Source organism: Meleagris gallopavo, chromosome 19, assembly GCF_000146605.3.
Source record: "Meleagris gallopavo isolate NT-WF06-2002-E0010 breed Aviagen turkey brand Nicholas breeding stock chromosome 19, Turkey_5.1, whole genome shotgun sequence".
Lineage (NCBI taxonomy): Eukaryota > Metazoa > Chordata > Aves > Galliformes > Phasianidae > Meleagris > Meleagris gallopavo.
In genome coordinates, this window is record NC_015029.2 from 7,102,199 (window position 1) to 7,108,406 (window position 6,208).

The 6,208-nt window shown below is 49.6% G+C and overlaps 1 long non-coding RNA gene across 1 annotated transcript in view; it reads right to left on the minus strand.

Annotated features, from left to right (window-relative positions):
* Nucleotides 1-620: 620 nt before the first annotated feature.
* Nucleotides 621-6,208, minus strand: part of LOC104913686 — a 5,906-nt gene continuing 318 nt past the window's right edge. The window contains exons 2-4 of the long non-coding RNA XR_795550.3: nucleotides 4,581-4,746; nucleotides 4,022-4,097; nucleotides 621-3,916 (exon numbers count right to left, since the gene is read on the minus strand). This is a non-coding gene — a long non-coding RNA (uncharacterized LOC104913686). The remainder of the gene's footprint in view (nucleotides 3,917-4,021; nucleotides 4,098-4,580; nucleotides 4,747-6,208) is intronic.

Consider the following 6,208-nt stretch of genomic DNA (forward strand, 5'->3'; position numbering starts at 1 on the left):
GTCCCCATGTTGCCACCCATGGCTGCGGGGCGCAGGGATGGCACGGCCAGGAGCAGCAGCCTGACCTACTTCAATGCAGTGCAATGCAATGGCCTCGCTGCCGTGCATCCTCCCACAGGCACCAAGCACAGTTTGAGGGCAGCAGATCCACACGGGGTGGGATGCTGTCCCAGCCTCCACCAGCATTGCTCCGAGAGCTCTCACTGCTGCATATCAACGCACAGGCTCCATTAACAAATCAAATTGCCACTGATGTGCTTCTCATTATATCTCAGGGCTTACGCGTCGTTATTTCATTTAAAAGACGGCGTTTGTTTTCCCTTCCCTGATTCCACGTCTCCAAAATCTCATTAGGAGATTGCTGCTCGTTACAAAACACCGCTCAGTGCAACGTGCTGGGGGTGCAGGACCCAGCAAAGGGCCCCACGTGGAGGTGGGGGGAAGGGGGGGGGTAATGAAGAGCCATTGCATTAGGAGTGCCAAGGCTCATTTGGGAGGAGAGGACCGGACTGTGGATGCTGACAGCACCGTAATGCAAACCCTCCTTGGAGCACCCAAAGAATCGGCCTAAATGGATTGATGTGAGGACGGAGAAGAAACGACTTCAGTTGTTTCCCTAATTCAATTCCATTTATTTTTATACGGCGTCTTCTTATAAAGCATCTCCCAGCTGCTTCATCCAGAAGAGGGATAATAGAGATTCACTGCTCTGGCACAGCTCTCACCAGTGCTGGCATTGCGGTGGGAGGGAGGAACACAAGTGCTGGCCTTGAGGATTTGATTTCCCAAATCATCAGGAAATCATATGCCATTTTTTTTCTCTTCTTTTTCCAATTCCAATATTGGTAATTTCCCTAGGCTTTCCTCAAACCATCGCTGCAATATACTCAGGCTGATTCTAATCTCATGCTGCTTTTATAGCACTGTAATTCCGATCTCACACTGGTTTTATACTGGTGCAGCCCCACTTATTTCAACTGAGTAAATTCCTGATTTATGTCAGTGCAAACGATGGCAGAAATGGGCCCACAGCTCTGCCTGGAGCAATGCCTGGCTCCCGCCAGGGTGAGGAAGAGGAAGATCAGCCTGTTTGCAATGCAAATGGTGTAGAAAACTTCTGCCACATTACACCCAGACCCTCACTTTGCAATGCACTTTTGCTTTCTTCTATAAAATGCACTTTGTTACATTTTGGAAACCCACGGAAGGTCATTGAGAAGCGATGTGTGGCTCTGCTGGGTGTCCATGGGGACTGACCCATTTAGTGCCTTCACCCTTCTCTCTTCCTCAGCCCCACCACCATCCTGTTGCTGTTTCGAGGATGTTTCGTTGTCTTGATTTACTCTCTGTGATGTGAAGGGATGGAGCAGGCTTCCTGATAGCTGTCCCAGATGCAATGTTGGTGTTGGTTAAACAAACCCCTTGCAGACCCCACCAAAGCAAAACCGTGATGCTGCATCCACCTGGGCAAGCTGCGTCCTCTCTTGCTTGTGCTAAGGGAGGAAAAATAGGGGCTGTTGTAACTAATGGCTGTGGGGTGGAGTGATTTTCCCCTTTCGTTTGCCCTCAGGAAAGAACAGGATGGAGTTGGGAGAGGAAGGCAGTCTGATGGTGAGGAGGGATGAGGACCTTTGTTGGTTGTCACTGCTTGGGTGCTGGTCCCTCACAGTGGGGGCCCCTGAGCTCCCACCCATTGCTGTGCCCTGAGGAGCACTGCTGCAGTGCGAAACCCACCCGTTGTGCATCTGTGTGATGCTCAGACAGTGAGAAGGTGAGGGTTGATGGTATCAGCTCTCCTGTGGGGCTGTGCAAACTCATACTCACTGATGACCCTTTGCCATTGCAAAGGAGGGAACAACCTTGTGCAGCTGCTGGACAAACTCTTCCCTTCGCAGCCAGCATGGCAGCACTGAGCCCTGTTCCATGCAGAGGAGCAAACCCTGACCCCACAGCCCAGCAGAACCCCCCCAGCCCATCAGACAGACCCACAAGCTGACATCAGCAGAACGAAGCATGGCCCCAGCAGTAATCTGATAGAATCCAATGGCAGTTTGGCTTGGGGGGGGGGGGAGGGAGGCAGTGAAAGAAGAAGCACTGAAAGTACAGTTCCTTCTGTGCATTGCTGGGGAGACCATTAGGAAAACCACTAGATTATTTTTCACATTCTTCAGCGCAAAACTACTGCGTTTTATGACCACTATCAATAACAGCTATCATATTACTAATGCTACAGTTGCCACATATATAATATTTAAATCACATTTGTGGCTGACAGAGACCTATGGATATTCTCGATCCCAACAGGCTATTACAGTTCATATCGTGTCTGTCATATAAATATTATGAATCATTTCCCACTATCTTTATGGGGGCTACATTGACATCGTCATAAAGGCTCTGGGCCGGATACTGGCTGCATATTTATATACACCTTATGTATAGGTATGTGAATGGAGGGAGATTTATTCAACAATCACCAGTAATAAGTGCCTATGATAAAGCATATTATCTTCACACTTCATTTGCAAAGTGTTTTATATGCAAGGATGGGGGGAAGGCCCTGGTAGTGACACATCCTCAAGCTCTGGTGTAAGGCTTTGTGGTGAGGTTGCAGCCCCAGGTGAGGCAGGGGGACCTTTGCTGGTGCCCAGCCCTGGGCCATGTGCTGCTGGCTCACACCAGGTGAGGATCTGGCTCCTGTCCCACCTGCAGGATAGGTGATGCTCGATGTGCTCTCCCCAAGGAGCTGTAAGTCTCATAGTTCACGTTCTGCACTTCATCTTCCATCAGCTAATGGATCGGTTTCCTTAGCTTCCTTGGCAGCCAGGCTCTTGTCTGGGTGATGAGATGAAGTGCATCTCCAGGTGTTGTAAGAGACAGAACTAGACATTCCCTCTACAGAGCCTTCTTGCAAAGCAATTAATTAAACCACAGCTCCTGCAAACCAGGTAAAATGTGTTCAACCCAACCCACCAGCAAAGCACAAGAAGAACCTCCCTACCATCATTCAAGTCACATCCAGACTACAGCCCAGGTGCCCCAGCACCTCCCCAGACCTGTGTCAGCTGCAGGAACACATCATTAAGTCCGTCTCCACGTGCAGAGACAGACAAGAACAAGTGTAACTTTATGGCTGGGAAGTTGGGAGGTCCCTAATAAGCATTTAATGCCCTGCTCTGAAGCAGCTGAAAGCGCAGCACAGCGCCTCTGACTGTACAATACTCCATCTGAGCAGTTTCCAACAGAGGGGATGAAGGCAGCATTTCTGCCTGTCCCTGGCGTGGGAATGCAGCTCTCCAGCTCCAGCAGATCAAATAAATCACGTGCATTTCACTTCATAAACAAACATCATCAGCTTGTTAAATGCTGCTGGGGGAAAAAAAAAGAAAAACACACAACAAAACAACACCAAACAAAGTAGGGGATTTGAATCTCCAGCGCTGAAGAAATGCTTTGTGCCTTTGAGTATCTGCTGGTTCGTGTGTGCTCGGGGCAGGGGCCCAGCTTCTGTAGCTGTTTGGGTTGGTGAGGATGGGTCTGGATGGGGATGGACTGCACCCTTTTCTAGGCTCTGTGAGGACAGCAGTGTGAGAGCGTGGGGATGGAGGGAGAATGGCCTATCTGACTGCATATACCACCTGAACACGGGGTGAATTTTGCCAAACCCTAGGATTGAGTGATGAAGACAGGGAGACCCCAAATCATCCCATCGTATACAGCTGCCCTCCTTCAGGTCTCACATTTGAAGGTTTTTGCATTACCCAAGAGCAGAGGGAATGAGGACCACACGAAGGCTTCCCATACAGCTCTCCAGGATGGTGGAGGACCTCCAGGTGCCCTTACATCCAGCAGTGCTACAAACCAACCTCACCCCGCTCCCCTCCGTGGCTTCGGCTCTTTGCAAGCAAGTGCACAGCTACAGGCAAGCAGAGCTCGTTAGATTAATGGTGAATTAAAGAACTGAGGGGAGGTGGGTGGGGGAAAAAGGAGGTTTGTAACATCACAGAAATATTCTTGCTACCTTCTGGCATCTTCAGGAGACGGGAAATGTGGGACTGCATCCAGCTGTCTTCTCTGGGGCAAAATTCCTTTGGCTTCTGTGGGAGGTTTTACCCAAATAAGGACTGCAGGATCAGACCTGTTATTGTCACTGCAATTAACATTTAGATCCACATCTAACACAAACTGTTACAGGCTGGTTAGGGAGAAATTTAATTTGCTCTAAAGAGCTTGATGAGAGAAGAGCATGAAATGTCCCAGTTACGGTAATTCCTTGGGTTAGAATCCACAGAAGTGGATTTTCGGCCCCGGATCAAAAGCTCTGCTTCCACCATCAGTGTAAGCAGGCAGGTGTCCCCAAGACCTGGGGCTTTGGCCGTGCCAACCCACCCACATTTTGGTCTTTTTAAACAACCTCAACTTTCTCTTATATCCTTATGTAGTATTTCCTTTTTTTTTTTCCCTTTCTTTCCCCCCCCCATCCCCCCTGCTCCTAGGAGTTAATGCAACTCAGCCATAAAAACTGACTTGGAGATGAAACTTGGCATTTCAGGTCCCAGCCCGGGAGCAAACGAAGTTACCAGTTATAAACAGGCTCCAAAATCTGTTTGGACATGCAGAAATTACAGGAGCAGAGGATAAAAAGGATCCGAGGCGCTTTCTTTTGCTTCAACTTCAGCAGCTCCGAGTGCCAGTGATGCAAGATGGATCCTCTCAGTGTTTCTCTTCATAGAATCATAGAATGGCCTGGGTTGAAAAGGACCACAGTGACCATCTAATTTCATCCCCCTGCTGTGTGCAGGGTCACCAACCAGCAGAGCAGGCTGCCCAGAGCCACATCCAGCCTGGCCTTGAATGCCTCCAGGGATGGGGCATCCACAGCCTCCTTGGGCAACCTGTTCCAGTGCCTCACCACCCTCTGAGTGAAAAACTTCCTCCTAATATCCAACCTAAACCTCTCCTGTCTCAGTTTAAAACCATTCCCCCTTGCCCTATCATTCTCTTGCTGCAATTAGAGCTGATGAGCTGCAGCACGCTGCTTGTGCTGGGAGAGGGCAGAGGTCCTGCGCTGGGACCAGGAGGGAAATCCAATAGGAAAAGCAGGGATCCCCTTTTGGGATGCACGCAGGAGCAAGGAGGAACGGGGTGCTGGGGCATCGATGTGCATAGTGATAGTGCAGTGATAGCTGTGGGACGGGCTGATAACACACACAGGTGATAGACTGGGATATGGCAATGGGGAGAGATAAGGGAGTGCGTTTTTACAGGGGGAGGTGCTAGGGTGCTAACATTTATGGCACCGGGAGCTTTGCCAATGAAAGAATCAACCGAGGCAGATAAGAGGCTCGGAAATGCTGGGGATCACACAGAGAGGTGATGGTGGTGGCAGTGTGTCCCGGGGGTGTCACCCACAGACCCCAGCCCATGCTTGGGGGGAGGTAGGATGCAGCCATGGGGCTCAGCAGGGAGGGTGTGTGTGAGTGCAAAGAGGTGTTCATTGGGTCTCCACGATGGCAACCCAGAGGTATCGTGCTCTGAAGGCCACTGGGGTGCAACAACTGGGGGGGGGCCTTGGAGGGGTTCTCCCTGTGCTCCACAGGTGCCCCCACCCCGGGGCTGCCTCCCTCCTCGCCAGCACCTCTTTTAATTTTTAATGTTCATTTCTCCCCTATCGTTTTTAGTTTTTCCTTTTCTTCACTTTTGTTTTCTTCTTCTTTTTTTTCTGACACTTTTTTCCTTTTTCACAAACCAATTTTTTTTTTAAATTTCCTTTCCCCCACTTTTTTTCCCTTTCCCCGACACACTTTTAATCTTTCCTTTCCCTCTCCCCCCCCTCCATTTTTCCTTTCTCCCCCACCCCTCCAATTCACCCTTTCTCCCACATCACTTTTCATCAACCCCAACTCCTCCATTTTTCCCCTCACCATTTCCTTCTACCCCACCTCCAATTTTCCCTTTCCCCCTTCCACTTATAATCCCCATTTCCCCACATTTTCAATTTCCCTTACTCCCACTTTTAACTTCCCCATTTTTTCCCCCATCACTTTTAACCCCCCTTCCCCCCTAGTTTTTCCCCTTCCCTTCCCCACTCTCTACACCCCTCCTTTTTTTAATTTTATTTTTTCCTATTAATTTCTTCCTTTTTTTTTTTAAATTTCCTTCCATCCTTTCCCCCTCCCCACATTCACACCCTCCCCTTATCCCCCTC